Source organism: Ictidomys tridecemlineatus, chromosome 9 (genome assembly GCF_052094955.1).
Source record: "Ictidomys tridecemlineatus isolate mIctTri1 chromosome 9, mIctTri1.hap1, whole genome shotgun sequence".
NCBI classification, from domain to species: domain Eukaryota; kingdom Metazoa; phylum Chordata; class Mammalia; order Rodentia; family Sciuridae; genus Ictidomys; species Ictidomys tridecemlineatus.
Window position 1 is genome coordinate 69,686,371 of NC_135485.1, and position 21,535 is coordinate 69,707,905.

A 21,535-nucleotide genomic window follows, 5' to 3' on the forward strand; every position below is an offset into this window, starting at 1 on the left:
TTAATTTTCCACTCATTTTTCAATGCATGAACACATCCTACCCACAATGAATATAATGTTTACTCAATACTTATACTCAAAAAATATTAAATGGATTTTTCCAAGCTTGAAAAACTAACAGCATTGATTAAAATTTACTTACCTAATCTGGATTTCTGTGCAATCATTTTTTAGATGAAGGAGAATAGAACTTGTAACAAGTCCACCTATGATTGTGGTAATGATCTTTTTAAAAAAGGAAAATGAAAATGATAAAGGAAATAGTTTCAATTAGAAGTGAAAAATGTACACCATTTATGATAAAATATACAGCTTCATAATCAGATTTCACCACTGAGATAAACAATTTACATGGCTTGGCCAAAGTCTCAGAGAGAATCAGAATACAGTGCACACTATTACACTACTTTCTAAATTAAGTTGAACACTAACCTGTTTTTGTTGAATTGAGAGAATAACAGAGCAGATTATTGGAATTGCCAAGACTCCTCTGTCTACCAAGTATTCCCAGTTCAGGGCCCAATTCAGGAGCAGGACCTATGAATGTCCTACCACATAGTAGCAAATCTATGCAGGCACCTGGCAAAGTTGATCTGGGAACAAATTAAAGACCATGCAGCTAAGAGGGATGACTTCAACTGAGCTATCAACTCTTCTGCCAGGAAACATGCACATTTTCCACCTGCCCATTTCCCATAATCAGGATTACATCCAGAATCTCACATATGCAAGGCAAATATGCTCATACTGAGCCACATCCCCAGCACTTTTTGTTTTGCATAGGGTCTTGCTACATTCCCAGGTTTGTCTCTAACTTGTGATCCTCCTACCTCAGCCTCCTGAGTAGCTGGTAATACAGGCATGTACCAACATATTAGACAACTATACTTTAAGAAGTTTCAAGTGAAAATTCTTACATTAGAAATAAGAAAAAGAAAAAAATACTCATAATTCTTAAGTAGACTATATCAGAACCCAATTGCTCCCACATAAGAATCTCACAGCAAAATGAAAAGAATCTTTCAGATTACCCTCTCTATAGAGGTCCTGTAATTAGGCAGCAAGTTTTTGAATGAACGCCAGGAAATCCATCTGAGTTGGTGACAGAAGGAGGTGACATAGGTGGTTTCCATTAAGGCTGGTCTTCTCTTCTTAAGACCACCTGAGAGTTCTTCTAATTCAGCTTTTGTGTCTTTGTACAGGGAGGAGATAGCATAAAACTCAGCTAATGTTTTTATAACTGCTTTTTCTCTCTTAGGAAGTTCTTCATTGTGGCTGACTAGAAGAAAAATAAATAAAGAAGGGAAATATTATTAGCAGACAAGAACTGACTTAACCCAATTTTCTGTGACTCATTTATGAGATAACAATTTTATTCTAAAGCTATCATGAGTGTTGTCATTGATGTAAACATTAGTAAACACAGCTAATTGGCCAGATTCTACCATAATCATATCAATAGAAAAAACTCACTCGACCTTTCCCTAACAATTTAGATCTCAGTTCTTGAAATAGACTTCTTACCACAAAGAGTTGTATTTATTAGTATAAAACCTTGTCCTTATTTTCTACTAGGAGAAAATACATAAAGTACCAAATTTTTATTATAAAAGTACAATAAATAATAAGAAAATTTATTTTTAGTGAATTTTCCTCTTACAATAACAGCATCATATAATTGCTCATTCATAAATTGAATATAAAACACAGCACTCATTGACAGTAAAGTCTATCTATTGGCTGGCATCAGAACATGGCATAAACGTGAATTCACAAAGCTAAGTTTTAATGAGCCACCACATTGCTAAGCTTTGGTCAAACCAATTAGGCAAATATCTGTGAATCTAAAAGATTCACATACCTTCATGGTCTTCTTCCTCTCTGTTTAATACCACAGCAGAGGAAATTCCATAAATGACGTCCAGGAAAAAGTCAGCAGGGTCATTGTGGGGCTCACAGAAATAACCTGTAAAAGGAGACAACCCAAGAACTCAGCGTGATGGTCTTGGAATGTAAACAGGTCTCATTTCCAGATGGTGATGGAGGTGAGGCTAGGGAAGACAGAATCTTAAAATTTCTCCCTCCTCTTCTTGCTCTCTTCTCACCTCACAAATTTGTACTTTCTTTCATCCTATTCATTCATGCAGACTTTCAACAATATTCTATCTGCCAGCAATACATGTGTGGGTATCATAAATCATGAAACTCGAACAGAACAGCTATCAATATGCTCTGGTGCTTTCCAGTACTAAGCTTAGTACTTCCCAGTGAAGTTAGTACTTCCCAGTACTAAACTTTAGTACTTCCCAGTACTAAACTTTAGTACTTCCCAGTAGTAAAACTAGGTCCAGAAAAAAAGTATTAAAGGCCTGGGTACAGTATGTTTTTGAGTTCATGTAGGGACTGCTGAAACTTCCCCGTGCATGCAGCAATGACTGCTTCTCTGCCTACTGAATTTGGAGGTGCAAATGATCACCTCACATGCTGCCATATTCCAAATATGGAGCAGCATTCTTGAGAACATGACCAGCAGGTTATACCTGAACTACCACCTCAGCTTCTTTTGGCACAATCATCTGAAGAGAGCCTGAAGTCTGACTCTCAAATTCATCTCCACTGGACTCTCCAGACTCATACATGCTTGGTTAGATTTATTTTATTTTATTTTTCAAATAGTTTGTTAGTTGTTGATGGACTTTTATTTTATTTATTTATTTACTTATGATGCTGAGAATTGAACTCCATGCCTACACACTCTACCACTGAGCCACAACCTAAGCCCAGGTTATATTTAAATGACAGAGATTAAAATAAACCAATAAAAAAATTAGCTAGTGAGTATTCACTACTGCATTTGGAGTCATGGAGAAACACGTATGATCATCTCCACATGTCTTTAAGTAGATTTTTGGAGCCATTTTTAAAAAAACACATAATTCAATATGAAATAGAACCAGGAAGCTCAGAAACATTGGTTCATTAAAAATGAATTTAGAACCACACATTCTATTGACTATTATTCACACCCATTCGATTCATAGATCTTAAATATAATGTTCCTAGAAAGTGGTGTAGCATCTTCATGAGCCCTTATCAAGGGAGAGCAAGATCACTGCCAAGTCAACATAGAAAAACCACAATTGATTCTATGATCAAGAAGAAAGTAATACTGGTACTTTCCAAAAATATTGAAATGACAGAATAACTAGATGACAGTACAACCAGTTAAATAATGAACTTTCAGGAAAAGAGCACTGTAACGGTTTGGATTTGAAGTATCTCCTTCCCCAGATTCATATGTTTAGAACTTGGTCCCCAATGTAGCAATGTTGGAAGGTGGGACTTTTAGAAAATGATTGGCTCATGAGGACTATAATCTCCTTAGTGAATTAATACATGTGATTAATTAAAAATATGAATAAATTACTGGGAGATGGGACCTAGATGAAGTTGGTGAGTGGGGCATCTCCTTAAAGGTTTTATGTTTCCCTTGCCCCCCCTCATTCTACTTCCTGGATGTCTTGAGCTAAGCAGCTTTCCTTTGCCATGTCCTTCTGCCATGAGGTTCTGCCTTATCTCAGTCCCAAAGTAATGGAGCCAACTGAAGGTGAATTGAAACCTCTGGAATCATTAGTCAAAATAAATCTCTCTTCATCAAAGTTGATTTTCTCATGTATTTATCACAGTGATGAAAAGTAGACTATCAGAAAATATGTACCAAGAAGAGGAGTCATTGCTGTGACTGTGCCTACCCATGTGGTTAAGAAGCCTTTGGAAGTGATTTGCAGGAGATATCTGGAAAGGTTTGGTGATGACAGCTACAGAAGCCTTAGATATTTTAAACAGAGCTTATTGAACAATTCTGGTGGGAGGACAGAAGACCAGAATGCCCATAGGAATGCATACAGTAAATATTACATTCATGAGTTACAGATGGAAGTGAGGACTCTTTGGGGAACCAGACTGGAGGCCATTAGTAATACATCCTGGAAAAGAACATATGTACACTTTTCCATGTCCTTAGGCTTTGTATGAAGTTGAATTTAAATGTGATGGACTAATTAATCTGGTGGAGAAAATTTCAGTGCAGCACAGCATTTTGATCTGTTTGACCATCTTTATAATAAAAAATCAGGACTAAATATCAGAGCAGAAAGATTTTGAAAATTTTGTAGTTTGGCCAGAATTTAGCATGACTAAAAGCAAAACAAGTATTTCTCATAGAGACAATAGGAGAGACGCCTTGAGGGCATTCAGGAATTGACCAACCTGCATAACAGGCTCAAGTGTGTAAAAATGAAAACATGTTGACAGACTTTAAGAAGAGTCCTTAGCACAGGGGTGCCTAAGAAGTTCTTTCCCTAGGATTCCTTTCACCTTGTGTTATGGTTTGGATGTGAGGTGTCCCCCAAAGGCTCACATGTGAGATAATGCAACAAGATTCAGAGGAGAAATGCTGGGTTGTAAGAGTGTTAACTCAATCAGTGATTAATCCCCTGATAGGGATTAACTGAGAGTAAGTGAAGTGGTAGGGAGTTGCTGGAAGAGGTGGGAATTGGAGGCGTGGCTTTTCTATCTGGCACCTGAAGACCTCTATCTGCTTACTGATCATCATGTGAACTGGTTCCCTCTGCCACACTCTTCTGATGTTCTGCCTCATCTTGAGCCCGGAGGAAAGGAGCCTTCTGTCTATCCATTGAGACCTCTGAAACTGTGAGTCCAAAATAATCTTTTCCTCCTCTACAATTGTGCTGATTAGGTCTTTTAGTTGCAGTGGTGAAAAAGCTAACTAAAACACCCTGCTTAGCTGCGCATGCATTCAGAACTGCTGCTACCATGGTTCAAGAGGTCCAGAAGAGAGCTGTGGCTAGCTGTACAGTTTGCTATCATCCACATGATGCTGGTTTTGTAGAAATGCAGGATGCTAGAGTTTGAGGAGTCTCTCAGACTTCAACAGAGAGTTCAAATGAAGGCCTGAGAGCCAGATAGTGTGTTTCAGAGTTGGAATCCCTGAAGGTGAACCCTGAGAAGACAAAGTGTGAAACTTTGAGAGTGAAGCAAATGATGCAGTGGAATTCCAGGAATTAAGAGATCCCTAGAATGTAGAATGTCTCCCAAGGAAAGCTGCAGACTAGGAGCAGAACCAGAAGAAGGGGTCATAGGGGTTACAACCAGTAAGGACAGAGGTGGAGGGGCTCCCCTAGCCCTAAGAGCCCAGGTCTTGCTACCATTGTCTCAGAAGCTAAATGTGGACCTACAGAATTTAATGTTTTCACTGCTTTGGTCCAATCCCTTCATTCTATGTGCCTATTTCTCCCTTTTATAATGGGAAGGTTTACTCTGTCATTATATGTTGGAAGCATAGAACTTTTTTTTTTATATAAGAGTGTACAGCTAAGGTTTTGTCTTGAATCTTAGAGGAGATATTAAAATTAGACTTTTGAGACCTGGTAGAAATGTTAAGGCTATGGGGATTCTTGGGACTGAATGCATTTTGCATTATGAGATAGGCATGAGTTTCTTGGGACCAGGGTAGAAATTTATGGTTTGCATATTAAGTGTCTCACAAAGATTCCTGTGTACAAGGCTTGGTTCTCAGTGGAAAAATATCCAGAGGCGGGGCTTTTAAGAAACAATTGGATATAAAAGTTCTAACTTCATGTGGATTAATCCATTTGATGTATTAATAATTCCAATTATTCCTACTGGGAGGTGGGACCTAGTTGGAGGAAATAGGTCACTGGGAGCATGCCATGGAACGATCTGAAATTCCATTCCCTTCCTCTCCCTTCCCCACCTCTCCCCTCCTCTCTGGTCATCATTATCCCCCCCCTCCTCCTCCTCCTCCTCTTCCCTCTCCCTCTCCCTCTCCCTCTCCTTCTCCTTCTCCCTCTCTCTTTCTCTCTCCCTCTTCCTCTCCCTCTCCCTCACCCTTTCTCTCTCTCCCTCTTTCTCTCTCCCTTTCTGCTTCCTAGTAGCCATGAACTGAGCAACTTTCCTCCATCATATTCTTCCTCATGAGATTCTTCCTTGTCTCAGCTCAGGTCCAAAGCAATGGAGCCAGATGACCATAGACAGAAGTCTCTGAAACTGTGAGCCAAAATAAATTATCTTTTTATAAGTTGTTTTTCTCAGGTGTTTTGTCACAACAATAGAAATCTGACTACCAATCAATGATAACTGAGAATCATATCAGACAGGTCCAGTAAAAATACTCAGATGCACACACACATGCATACTCAGATAGGAGAGGAAAAAGAAAGAGACCTAAAAAACAAACAAGCACTGCCAAAATGAAGAAAAATTCTGGCACCAAAGTAACCAAAGATGTTTTAGGGAGGTGGAATCCCAGGTACCTCTATATTATCAAACAGCACTCCTGTGGACTTCTCTGCTCTCTCCCAACATAGGATGAATGAAGGATCAAGTACATGCAAAAAAGTCTACTATACCTGCTGATAAGAAGTATTCCAAAGCCTTCTGTGCAGGACCATGGTACATTAATTTTCCTGAAGCCAAGATGGTGAGGCTGTCAAACAGCTTGAAGATGAAATAGTGAGGTCTATGAATAGAGAAGATAACTGTTCGTCCCTGCTGAGAAATCCTAAGTTAAAAGGGAAAACAATATGAATCCTGAACTTCTTGGTAAAATATTTTATTCTTGCTATTAGACCATTTGTTCCCAGTTCCACTTGATTTTCTCTTATGGAGTTCTCATCTCATTTTATATTATCTACATGATTACTGGGGAAATGAAATTCAATCTTTTTATTAAAAACACTAGGACATGGGCTGGGGATGAGGCACAAGCGGTAGCTCACCTGGCATGTGTGGGGTGCTGGGTTCGAATCTCAGCACCACATAAAAATAAAGATGTTCTGTCGACCGAAAACTAAAAAATAAATATTACAAATTATTTCTCCTTCTCTCTCTCTCTCTCTCTCTCTCAAAAAAAAAAAACTGGACTTCTTAAAGGATTGTGAATCAACAGTCTGGAATCTACTATAAAGATTCCTGGATAGTCTTCCCATATTTTGAATTAAGATCTAGGGGTGGGTACAGGGATTAATTTTTATTTTATATTTTTTTGTACCTGGGATTGAATCCAGGGGTGCTTAACCAGTTAGCCCCCTCTTTTATTTTGTATTTAGAGACAGGGTCTTATTAAGTTGTTTTGGGCCTTGCTAAGTTGCTGAGGCTGGTTTTGAATTGTTATCCTCCTACTTCAGCCACCTGAGCTGCTGGGATTACAGGCATGGGCCACTGCACCTGGCAGGAGTCCATATTTTTAAGAAGCATCCCAGGTAATCTGTAAGTACACTTGAGTTTGAAAATGAGTTATAGAGTAAATATTATTAAAGGTGTCAAATGGTAAATTCTCCTTGATCATTTATATCTTTTAGGTTTAATTTTTATTCTTCTCACCTGATAAAACAATTAACATTACTATGTGTTTGCTAAATGCTTTAGAAACAGCCATGTTTTCATGTTCACAATATTGTTATAAGGCAGTTCCGATATACTTATTTTCTTCTTTTTACATTTCAGGCTTAACGTTCAAGCAAATGATCAAAGGGTTATCGAATACTAGGGAAAAAACTTTGAATTTGATTTCTGGTTTAATTCTACAGTATAAGCAGTGCTAAACTTCCTTTAGAAAAGAGTTATAGCTTATGAGTAGAAGACACAATGACAAAATCACTGTTGAAAAACTATATTTGAAATACTTTAGGAACCAGGCATAAAGCTACATGCTTTTAAACCTAGGTATTCAGGAGGGTAAGGAAGGAGGATTTCGAATTTGAGGCAAACCTGGGAAATTGAGTGAGATCCTGTCTTTAAAAAGAAGACAACAAAAATTAAAAGAACTGAAGATATAGTTCAGTGGTAGAGCACCCCAAGGTTCAAACTTTAGTACTAAAAAAATTATGAGAAGACAGCTTGAATATGCATACTTGAGAAGCACCTAGTATATGCTAACTGTGTGTGGAAAGATGCTTTACCTCAAAGATAATCAGGCCAGTAGGCCAATAATTTCAGTACAATGGGAATTAGAATTAGATGAGAGTTCCATTTAAGCAAAAATAGGAGACTTACATCCCATTATGAAGATAATACTAGTAGACCATCAAAAGTCTCAACAGGAGTTATCTAAGAATAGAAGACAGCTCATTATTGGAGAAAAAAATAAACAAAGCATGAAATTTTAAAAAATGCTTATTTTGGAAACTAAAAGAAGCTCTTTTTTTTTTTACAAAGCAGGACTTATGTGTGTGTGTGTGTTTGATAGTGAGATATTAGATGTTGGATGAAGAAAATAACTAAAGAGATCCCCCAAAAAAGGGACGATTAAGTCTTCATTCAAAAAACACAATCGTAGCCAGCAGGTAATAGGGAGCTGGACTGGAAGCAGGAAGCATAATTGCATGACAGCCCTGCTTCCCAAAATGTTGTCTGAAGACCAGTGGCAATGTTATCAGAATCCCCTGTTTGATTCTCCTGTGGAGAATCTTAGGCTCTATCTCAGACTAAAGAAATAGAATATGCATTATAACTAGACCATTGATGATAAGAATACACATAAGTCATTTAGAATGACCAATTAGAGCTCACTGAAGTAGGCAGCATGCTTGTGTGCTACGTAGTACAAAGCATAAAAAAAGCAGTTATATATTTTGTATCAATCCATCATTTGCTAATAAACATCATTAACATATTTCTAAATAATAAAAATATCTTGGGTATATTCTGAAATGGTACCAGAAGGCTAGACCCATAACTTGGCATCTACACTTGTATGTGCACTTTACATTTCAAAATGAAGATGTTTAATTATCCATCTTTGCATCTTTCTGTTTCTTCTCTGCTAGCACAAAACCTTGCTTATGGGGGCATGGGCACCAGAGGAAGTGACATAGTGATAGAGAGGGTGAGCCATGAAGGTGGTGTGTCTGGCAGCTTAATATATGAGGCATAGGGGTTCCAGAGGTGGTAGACCAAAGCAACTGGGAGACTGATTGCATTAAACAATTAAATTACTTAACTGAGAAAATAAGCAAATATATTGAGATAATGGGCCATATCTCTGACTGTCTAAAGTGACTTGCAAAGATTGAAAGGACAAAATTTAAAATAACACTGAAGGGGGCTAGGGCGGTAGCTCTGTGGCAGAGCACTTGCCCAGCATGAGTGAGGCACTGGTTTGATCCTTAGCACCACATAAAAATAAACAAATAAAATAAATATTTTAAAAATATTTTAAAATATTTTTTTAGTTGTAGATGGACAGTATAGCTGTCCATCTACAACTAAAAAAATATTTTTAAAATACACTGAATTGTTAGATTGGAATTAGGAATATTATTATGAATTCATGGGATTTTAATGATAACATTAAATGCTAAAAGAAATATCAACATTTGCAGATGTATGTTTATTTGTGACTATCAGAAATTCACATGTAGGTGTTGGTAATGTTGCTCAGTGGCATATTGGGTACATACAATGTGGAAATCACACAGAGACTCATAAATGCACATGTAAGTATATTTATAATTATTATCTGAACAAATAAAATATAGAATCAGATTTCTACTTTATATGTGTGTACACACACACACTTACACATGTATATTTCCTATATTTGTCTACTAAAGGCAATGCCACTAGAAGCTAAGCCACTCCAATAGTAGTAAGTGCACTAAACAACCAGATCTTGGTTTCTAACCAAGGGCACCTTCTACAAATGGCTGATATAGTACAACATGAGCATGGAACATCATAATGACCACAAAGGAAAGAAATGCTGGACAAATGATTAGGGAGAAGTCAAAGGAACACAAAAGCCACATTGAATGAACTCTAATAGGCCCAATCAGAATCAACTTGATCACTAAAACAGGGAGTAATAGAGATTCTGACTCACTGAATCATATGAGAAATGAATAGGGAAGATGAAACACCTCTTTTTTAGATATGCTGTCAACAATTACATGTTGGGCAGCTACCACAAGAGCAGGAGATTTGGGTGCATCTAAAATTGGTGGGGGATATTTGATGAGGAATAGAATTTGGCATTAAATAGCCTATTTTATTTCCCAATAATATACTAATCTATTCAAGTGTGGGGAAAACAGTAATTTATCAGAAGAGAACTCTAGCAGACACCAATGTGATCAGATGATGGAGGTGTACACCAGCTGTGGTGGGTGAAGCTCAGGTGTGTTATCCTGGGAACTCAGCATGGTTTCATGCCTGAGTCAGCCTAAACAACTGTAATAGACCATCTGAAGGTCACTCATGAAATTTCCTAACTCAACCACATGAGAGCCAGAGAAAGACTGAGAATCTTTTCCAGATTAGAGGATAAAAAAATGAAACATTCAGGAAATACGTGTTTCTTCAGAATCCTGAGAGAGAAAGAAAGCAGGGTGAGCTTGTGACATCTGACTGGAGTTTAAAGACTCAATAATTGTGAAGCTGTCATTGTTAAGTCCCTCACTGGGAGGTTGATATGGTATAGTGTCTTTATATCCTGGAGTTTAAACTAAGGAGTATTCAGTAGTGAGAGAGGATGATGTAAAATAAAAAAAAATCTATGTAATGGTGAGCAGAGACATGGAGAGCGAGAAAATGCAGTAAAATGTAACAATTGGAGAGTCTAGGAGAGAAGAGTGGATTTTATTTGTAATATTCTTGGAGCCATCTTATAATTTTGAAATTATTTTTTATACTTTCAAATGAATTTAAAAGTTAACTTTTGAAATGTTGTTTCCTATAAACTTTCCTTTCACAGTCTTTCATTTTTTTCTTTTTGTTATTGGGAATTGAACTCAAGGGCACTAAACCACTGAGCCACATCCCTAGTCCTTTTTTGTATTATATTTAGAGACAGGTCTCACTGAGTTGCTTAGAGCCTCACTAAATTGCTGAGGTTGGCTTTGAACTCATTACCCTCCTGCCTCAGTATCCAAGCTGCTGGGATTACAGACATATGCCACCATGCCCAGCTCCACAGTTCTCTCTTCTTTTTTTTTAGAGAGAGAGAGAGAGAGAGAGAGAGAGAGAGAGAGAGAGAGAGAGAGAGAGAATTTTAATATTTATTTTTTAGTTTTTGGCGGACACAACATCCTTGTTTGTATGTGGTGCTGAGGATGGAACCCAGGCCACACGCATGCCAGGTGAGCACGCTACCGCTTGAGCCACATCCCCAGCCCCAGTTCTCACTTCTTAATAAAAGCTATTGTCATTTCTTTTGCTTCATTCTCAATTCTCAAAGCCCAGGTCCACTTCCCAAACTGATTGTTCTTTCCAGCCTCAAACAGATTCAGAACCTGTGCTCCTCACCACTGCAGCATGAGCACCTTAGTCCAGACCCCATCTGCCTCAACAGTTATTTCTTAGAGTCCTTCATTCATCCTACCCGAACTTCACAGCCTTCCCTATAGCCATTGCCCTGCTCTAATATGCTCAAAATGCTTCCATGAGTCTTTTGTGTTAAGTGCAAGGTAATCAAACTAGATTTAAATGGGTCTGTTTTCCAAAATCAGATTCTCAGTAACCAATCATAAGAGCTCTATATTACCTGAGTTGCATTACAAGAAAGGCCCCTCTGTTTAACCCCTTAAGGAAAGTAACTTTCTAATAACCTCTCTGCTATATGTTCTCTTCTTTCCTCTGCCTTTTTCTTCCTATAAAGCCAACACCCTTTGCTCAGTTCATGAACATTCATTGTTCCCAATTCTAGAATGGCAAATGAAAGCTTATTGTATCTTTAATAAGACAAAAAATGACCCAATGTCCCTAGCAAAAAGAATAGAGAGCCATATATTTAACACTGGCCTAGGAGAGCTAGGCCATCCCAACTTCATCTCACATCATTTCTAACTGTGAATGGTGGAATTCTGGCTTCCCCAAAACTCACATGTTAAAGTCCTAACCCCCAGTATCTCAGAATATGGCTAGTTTTGGAGATAAGTATCTTGAAATTGGTCATTATGATTGCATGAGAACCTTGAATGTCCTCACTCACTGGTGTCCAGTTAAGAGGAGATAAGAAACTGGCACAGAGGGAGAAGATGGTCATCTACAAGCCAATAAGGAGGCCTTGGAAAAACAACCTTGTGGAACATCTTAATATCAACTTTCAGCCTCCAGAACTAGAAGGAAATTAATTTCTGTTGTTTACCTCCAGTCTGTGGTATTTTGTTTTTACATCAAAATCACCCAGTTTCCTTTCCCCTTATCTACTAGGTTCTGTCTCTGTGGTCTCTCTGATGTTCCACACACACCAGGAATTCTCTTTCTCAGGGCCACTGGCTGCTCCTTCCACCCAGAACTCTTTTCTGCAGATACATCAGGTCTCACTCCAGCTCACCTGTCACATGCTTGTGGTCTTCCCTGACCCTCCTACTATTTAAAACAGCTTCCCAACCCCATTACCACTTTCCTTCCCTACATTCTTATTTCATCAATCTCGATAACATTTCTTTGTTTGTTTATAATTTCCCTCTAACAAAGAAGTAAGAAAGCCTGCGATGTATTCTGATTTCCCTGAACCAAGAATATATGGCAAACAGAAGTAATCATATATTGAATAAATGAAAGAACTTTACCTTTTCAGGAGCAAAAGAACAGCATTTGTAGTGCTCAAATCTAAACCAGTTGTTGGTTTATCCAAAAACAAGATGGGAGGATCTGTGATCAGCTCCATTGCTATCCTGGTCCTTTTTCTTTCTCCCCTAGATAAAACCTAAAGCACAGATTATTACGTTGTCAGCAAGAATGGCACAGTCAGTATGATTGTTGAACAGTCCTGACAGAAATACTTTATCTCATTATCCTAATTATTGTGAGCAACAAATAAATGAACATGGGGGAGAAGAAAGAAGTTTCTCTTAAAAGTGAATAAACTGAGGGTCAGAGCAGAGCTGCTAAGTAAGTGCCGAGACTGGCTGTGAAGCCCATGCTTTGAACAGTCCTACATGTTTTTAAGTATATTTAGGTTTAAGATAGTCTATTAGAACATGAAGAGTCATTGCCCTGACATAGTGAAATTATAGCCTAAAATGGGAGAGAAAAATAGGAGAGGAAAAGGGGAAAACTTTATGGTGATTTATTAGACTTCTAATAACTTCCCACACTGTTTTCACCAAAAGTCCCCAAGTGGACTTACCAAAAATAGGAACATTTAGAGCCAGGAAATGTTCACTATCTACCATACCACACTGGCACCTTTTCAGTTTCCACAAGGTTTTCCATACTGACATTGTCCATGCCCTAACTGAATGCAGAATTTCTACTTTACCTTTTCAGACTTAAAAAAAGACAGGTTATTCAACAGGGCAATTGGCTCACTCATTTGAATCAGTCAAAGTCATTCTGTGTGTGAGTAGAGAAGAAAGGTTTTAGGTAGGCAGAAAGTTAGAAGCAATTATGAAATTCAGAGTTCCCAAAGAGTCTCTTAACAGGATTCAAACAAGGGTGCTATTGACAATTGAACTATAAAAGACATTTGGACACAATTTGGAAAATGTGTCCGAATTAATATGAACTCCATAGAGATGATGATGTAAATACATTACTCATTGTGTTAGTTGATAATGGTATTAAAACAAGGAAGGCAATGTTCTGGTTTGTTGGAGATGCATAACAAGAGGTAATATATATATATATACATATATATATAATTTCTATAAAATACTTCAGTAAGAAATAGCTACAGTAACTAAGGAAGAAGATATTAACAACTGAGAAATCTAAAGGAATAGAATTAGGAATTTACTCTTCTATTAAATGATTCAATGATCACATTATAGTAAGGAGACTATCTTTTCTGTTTTTAATTAACTTTTTAAAATTTATATATACAGCAGAATGCATTACAATTCTTAAACATATAGAGCACAATTTTTCATATCTCTGGTTGTATACAAAGTATATTCACACCAATTTGTGTCTTTATACATGTACTTTGGATAATAATGTCTATCACATTTCACCATCATTTATAACCCCATTCCCCCTTCTTTCCCCTTCCACCCCTCTGCCCTATCTGGAGTTTGTCTATTCCTCCCATGCTTCCCCTCCCTACCCCATTATGAATCAGCCTCCTTATATCAGATAAAACATTTGGCTTTTGTTTGAGGGGATTGGATAACTTAGCATTATCTTCTCTAACTCTATCCATTTATATGCAAATGCAAAAAGTAAAAAAAAAGAAAAATTGAACTATGGAATTCAATTAGATTATTTGAATATAGGCAGTCAGTGACTACCTCTGCATATTTTTCCAGCAAACATAAGCAAGAAATTTAAGGCTGTGGGTGCTTAATGTTAAAGAATAGAGTAGAATCCCACAGAAGAAACTCAAAAGTCAAGTCAATAAACAGATGAAAAGCAAAGACAGGTCAATCACTAAGTACACAAAAAATAAATGGTAAATAGTGTCATCCTAGGGTTATTCTTCCATAACAAATATATTTCACATGCAAGAATATCCACAATAATACAGGAAGCATCAGCCAGTAAAACCCCAACTTTCACTGCTTCTAAGTCAAGGAGTTCTTAAGGAGATGAACCATTTACAGTCTAAGTAGCTCATTATCACACACAGCTTCAAATGTCTGCTCAGCAATCCCTGCCTATAGACTGTTCAACTGTTCAATAGTGTTAAGTTGATGCATTCCACTCAATTTTTCTCTCTGATGCCTAAGTAGGCATTAACTGTTTGTCACACTTCACTCTTTGTCACACTTTCACAACTGTACCTCTCAAACCTAAAGAAGCCTGGAATATAGATCTGGAAATAGGACTGGCAAAGGAAAGGAAAGAAAGGAAAGAGTGAGGTGGGGATAAGAAAACTGACAAAGAAAGGCTCCAAAAATTCTTGGTGACGATATGAATTAAAAGTAAATTATAATTTGACAAAATACAATTTTGAAAGAAAAATTAAACATACAAAGCAATAATCTTTGGATTCTTGTCATTTATCAATTCCAGAAATTCACCTCAAAAAAGTCATGGAACAAAGGTCCCAGAAGGAAGAGAAAGAAAACAGCAGTTAATAGCAGGAAGAGAAACAGGAAGAAGAAGGGTTAGTTCAAACACATCAAATGAGCCATGACTTAACAATGAGGGTGGAAAGGGTCCTGTGAGCAACACTCCCCACACAAGACCACAATCCATTCCTAGGATACAACCATTATTAATTTCCACTTAATTCCCACCTTCATAGTATGTAAGTAGTCATTGTTCTCATCATTACAGAAAGCAGCTACTTTTGACCCCACACATTTTGGGGAAAACACAATTAGGTCATAGCATCTACACAGGAGATCATCTTTCATGGTTATGATACTATTAGGTTTTTTCACACTACCTTGGAATTTGCTACTTTATCCAGGTCTAAATCTTCAATGACTTTATTGATCCTTTTATTTTTTTCATGATTTGTCATAGCCGTTGGAAGCCGAAGAGCCGCTGAGAACAGTAAGTTTTCTCTCACTGTCAGGGTGCCCATCACAATATCATCCTAAATGCAATTTTTTTTTTATTTTTGAAATCAGGAATCAACATTTTCCATTTACCAAAAATTTTTTTTATTTTTACTTTCGATTAGGAAATTGCCAAACATATTCAAAAATAGACAGAATAATATAATAAACTCCACATCTTCAAAATTCAATTTCAGTAATTATAAACTCATGATCAGTGTTGTCTCATCTATAATTTGAAGAAAATTCCAGACATCATAGTACATAGTTCTATGTGTATATAAAACGTAACCACAATATGATTATCATATCTAAAATTTGTTAGTGATAATATTTAATATCATTAGATTTCCATTCAGTTTTCCCTATTTCATACTTGTTTCTTTACTCTGTAATGATTTTAGATGCTTAATCATAAATCTGCTCCAGACTGGACTGACTTCTCTCTGGGACTTTTTTTCACTAATTTTCTAAGTTGAGTGTACTTTTCCCTGTACATGTGTCTTCTTCTGTCTCATTTTAATCTCCTCAGTCATATTTCAGTATATGTAACTTAATCCATGATCTATAAAAATAATATAACCAAGGTAAAGTTCAAGCTAATAGTAAACTTTCAACTATACCAATTGCAGTGACCCACATAAAGATAGCTGCAGAGTCCAAGGAAGTCATTTTCATTCTCAATCCGCACGCCAGGTTTGAGCCCAGGTAATCATGCCCACTAGAACCAGATACAGCCAGGTTGCTTTGTACAAGGATTTGCAAACACATCTTCTAGGGAAAGGAAAAAATGCTAGAAGGGTAAAAAGGACAACTGTGGACACTTGTAAATTATACACAAGCCAGAATTGATAACATTGTCCAACAGGGTCATTTTCCAAGTCTTCCTTGCTTTTCCATTTAACTGTTTAGATGGAAGATTATGAAAGCTGGTGGAATGAATATTGGTTATGTGAGCATGTCACATAAACAACTAGAAGCATAATAAGCTGTAAGTAAAGAGTATGCTCATACAGATAAAACAAAAAAGGCAAATTTATAAATTCTTACCTGAACCACATAACCCAAATTACATTTGAAATTATCAGATTGAGGTGCTCCATTGATCAAAACATCTCCAGATAATCCAGATGCATCTCTCCTTGCAGCTAAGATATTTAGCAACCTATAAAAGGACATGTATGTTACATATTTCTCTCCTCCATTATAGGCCATATCTCTCATATTCTGCTAAACTTAGAAAATTTACTACTCCAGAAATCTGAGGTTTAACTAAAATAATTTATATGTTCAAATTATCATCATCTTTTTGTTGTTGTTGTTGTTGTTATTACAAGAAAACCCAAAGGTATATAAGAAAAGCCATGTTGGCTGATCCAGCACAGTCTTCCCAAATGAGTTTCTAGCTGTCTGAATTTGGTGGATCCAGCTCAGGCAATGTGCTTCTTTACCAAAAAAAAAAAAAAGAATTCTTGTCTTCAATTATTATTTCAGCTCCATCCTCCCACTTTTATCATTATTTCCTTTCTCCCCTCTCCAATCACTTCTAATATGGACAACATCACCATATCAATTGTTTAGTTGTGCTCTAGTAAACTTTAAAAAGTCATCTTTAAAAATCACACAACAACTACACAGAAGTGGTTGAGAAATATTTTCTGTTATACTCACAAAGATTTCCCTCTACTTTGGTGTGCCAGAATAGCATTGAGACCAGGTTTCATGATTCCACTGTAAACACAAAAGCATGATGATTTATCGTTCTACTTTAGATGCAGTACTATTTATTTAGACTCTGCAATGATACACTCAAGGAAGACTGAAGAAATTGCAGACAGAAAACAAGCACCAAATCAAAATAAAAAAGACTTATTGGTTAACAGAAGTCTAGTCTATGAAGGATGTCATTATTAGTCAATATTTATAAGAAAGATGGATCAGGTCCCTCTAAATTCCTTTCAATTATTCTTTAAACCATGATCCTTTTTGGACAACTATTCCATTTACAATAACCTCAAAAATAAAATAAAGTACTGGGAATTAAATTAACCAAGGAGGGGAGAGACCTCTACAATGATAACTACACAATGTTGAATAAAGAAAATGAAGAACTTAGAAAATAGAAAGACATCCCATATTCTTGGATAGGCAGAATTAATATTGTCCAAATGGCTATACTACCAAATGCAATAGACATATTCAATGTGTGTAGGTAGCTGCATACATACACTCCCTAGGTCTGTCCATTTAGAAGGCACAGGAACAATGACGCCCGAATAGCAATGAGTGTTCAAATCACCCAGATCATGTTTTCTCAATACCATTCTCCAAAAATAAACACTGGAGGATTCCAGGACTGGGAAGGCAAGTATACAATAAATTTGGAACTTCTTGCTATGCCAAAGAATTGAGATTGGTGGGATGAGTTAAAAAATAAAAAAATTAACCTGTTTTCAAAAATTTCCTACTGACAAAATCAGCATCAATAGGAGTATGAAGATAAATAATACTAATGAAGCATTACAATTGAGTGTTATTGTATAGAATACAAATCTATACTAGACACTGTGGTGCACTATTGTAATCCAGAGACTCCTTATGCAGATGCAGGAGGATTGCAAGTTAGAAGCCAGCCTGAAAAATTTAGCAAGATACTGTCTCAAATCAAACTATAAAAGGACTGGGGAAGTAGCTTAGTGGTATAGTAACTCTTAGTTCAGTCCCCAGTAAAGGAAATTAAAAAAAAAATACAATCCATGAGTCTATACAGTAACCAAAAGGAGAAATGATGAATGAAGATTTTTCCTATAATTGGAATGCAAATTATGAGACAATGAAAATAGGAACTCACCCTTTATCAATGATCATAGTGGTTGCTGATCCACACAGGAGTCACCACAGTGGAATGAAACTCAAGTTTAATAAACAACAAGATTCTGGAGTAATATCAGAGTATCACCATTCATATTAATCAAGTACAAAGAGGAAAATGGTGATCTGATAGTGAAGTTTGACAGACAACAACATAACTAGGTGATCAGTTTTAACATCACCTGGAGTGGGATGGGACTAGAAAGCACCAGGATGGACAAGACTGCAGAGACACGATGTGGTGGTTAGTCACTTATGTGAGGAACACAGTGAAGAGTAATCCTCAGGACCTCTCCTGCCTTCACTCTGAGGATACATCATTTCTTGGTTGCTACCAGAAAACAATTGAGTGATTATACAGGGCAGGAATCATCTTTCTAGAAAGTAGTACTAAAAGAACTAGGGATAAAGGTGTATCCTGTGGATAGTGTGCTCTCAAGTGACTCACAAAAATCAGTAGTAACAATGGACACAAATGAGACACAGTGATGGGAGCAAACAGTGCAGTGTGGACAGTTAAGAAACCTGGTGAAAGGGTTATGAACATGCAGCTTTACATCTCAAATTATTTCAAATAGATAACCAGACCAATCTCTCAAACAGGGTGAAGAATTTTCCTCACAATTATAGGATATCCACACATCTGCTGGAATGGAGAATTTTTTTTCATAATTTTTTTTAGTGGCTAATGGACCTTTATTTTATTTTTTTTTAAAGAGAGAGTGAGAGAGGAGAGAGAGAGAGAGAGAGAGAGAGAGAGAGAGAGAGAGAGAGAGAGAGAGAGAGAGAGAATTTTTTAATATTTATTTTTAGTTCTCGGCAGACACAACATCTTTGTTGGTATGTGGTGCTGAGGATCGAACCCAGGCCGCACGCATGCCAGGCGAGCGCGCTACCACTTGAGCCACATCCCCAGCCCGGAACCTTTATTTTTTACTGATTTATATTTAGTGCTGAGAATTGATTCCAGTGCCTCATGCATGCAAGGCAAGCACTCTACCATTGAGCTACATACTCAGCCCTCTTTTGATAATTTTCGCATTGGTAAGAGAAAGCTCAAATGCTAGATATGCATAAAAACTAAGCAAAATAAAATTCTAAGAAAGTAGGGAAAATTAATAAATTCTCATGATCAATTTTTGTCTTATTGTCTTCTTAAACAATGAACAGAAAAGCAAAAATCCAAAGAAAAACCAATATTCTCATGACTTTTTCTTGAAATATTGTCATCATTTTCAGTAATGATAGTGTTATCCAACACAAACCAAAAATAAGATAATGAGAGTGACCCTTCACACATCAGAGACTATTTGATTCCAGCAGATAGGAGAAAGTTTGGAAACATTGCAGCCAGAAAAATATGACCTTATCATGAATAAAAAACCAGAAATGTGAATAAGTATGAAAACCAATGCTTGCTATGTTTGTAACAGTAAAAACAAAATAAAAACTTCAAGACTTACTACATTTTATAAGCCTAACAAAGCACAAAACAATGGCCTCCTCCTTTGTAGAGATGCAGACCACTAAGCCATAAACTCAGTGTGAACTCTTGAATAGAGGAGACCCTTAGTATATTGAGTCAGTAGTCTCCCAGGTAAGAAAAGATAAGCAAGAGGAATTGGGTGTGTAGCTCAGGGGGAGAATGATGATCCGAGGAGCACAAAGCCCTGAGTAAGATCTGTTAATCCACACTCCTCCATGCCCCAACAAATAAAAAAGGGGGGAGGGATAAAGTGAAGGGCAAGATAAATATACATACCCACAGTATGTTTGAACAACTATTCAATATGCATGTGGTCAATGACATTACTTTCTACAAAAAATCTTGTCAGCATTTCACGAATCAATTTTAATGAGTCAATTTTAATTCACTAAATGGAATCATTTTAGTCCTAGTTTAGTCAAAAGGAATGAAAGCATGTGTCTATACACCAGCACAAAGGCTGAAACACAAATGCTCACAGTAACTTTTGGTATTAGGCAAAGCCTGTGACACCTGAGATAGGTCATTAAAGTGGTCTTTTAAAAAGTTTATATACATACTTGATATTTGATAGTAATTTTTTCTCAACTGTTTTCCTACAAAATAGGAAGCCACTCTTCACTTTTTCCCGATAGCAGATGTTATGGAAACTTAACACAGCCCCTTCAGGAAATGTCTTCAGATCACTGGAGGTCATCTCAGGGAAGTCACTGTTGTTTCTTTGTAAAAATGGTATATAATCCTGGTAATTACTGGGAGACATTTTGACATATTCTGCCTTTCTGTAGAGGGGGAAACAATGTAAGTTGATAGTCCATATAAATGTGATTGTAAACCCTTGCTACTATATTTAAATCAATTCTGTTTTAAAGTGTGCTGCACTAGATTCCTTTCTAATAGCCCACATCACTATGATGAGAACAGTCTTTGAACCCATAATGGAAGGAAAAACAACTTTGAATCCTCAATTAGATGAAACACTCAAAATTAGATGCCAAATAATTTCCTGATAATTAAAAAGTACCCAAAACTCATAATGGAGGTAAAAGACAGGTGAGCGTTTTAAGTGCCTAATATAGTACTTGAAAACATAGTACGACACAACTTACATTGAGGGATAGCCTACACCATCATCATGTGCCACATTTTTTTTGAGTTTATAACATTGTTATTATGAATACAACCTTAGTCAAGCAGTCAAGCACAGGAGAAAGCTCTCTGAATTTATAATTTTAGACTTTATATTTCTGGTTGTTATGCACCTTCAATTAGCTGAGAAAGTAAACTTCATCATAATTTTTCACAATGGCAAATCATTTCCTTAATGGTCATTTAAATTCTAGCAAAATTTTAAATTAACTATAAAAATTATTAAGTAAATCAAGCCAAGAGTTAAGAAGCTCCATACTTTAAAGGAAAAACTGAATATTACATTCATAAAGTAGATTTACAACATTTCACTAAATAAGTTGCAAAGGCCCATTAAAATATTTAATTAGAGTAAGACATTAATGTGAACTGGTCTTGTGCAAGAGGTTTGAAATGTTACCTGCAAAAAACCTAGCTTTGTTTTTGAAAAGACAATGTCATCCATGAAGAAATTTCTCTCTGCCCCTAATTTTTTCAAAAATAACAAAATTCTAAAAAAGAATTAAGTAGGAAAAAGAGGTAGCACACTCAGTCC

General features: G+C 36.6%; 1 long non-coding RNA gene across 1 annotated transcript; it reads right to left on the bottom strand.

Moving 5' to 3' along the window:
• Positions 1 to 6,456: 6,456 nt before the first annotated feature.
• On the bottom strand, positions 6,457 to 16,653 carry LOC144366523 (uncharacterized). The gene is made up of 3 exons (XR_013425581.1): positions 16,545 to 16,653; positions 12,615 to 12,751; positions 6,457 to 6,604 (listed from the first exon to the last, which is right to left on the bottom strand). It is a non-coding gene; the product is annotated as an uncharacterized LOC144366523 (long non-coding RNA).
• Between the last annotated feature and the right edge of the window lie 4,882 nt (positions 16,654 to 21,535).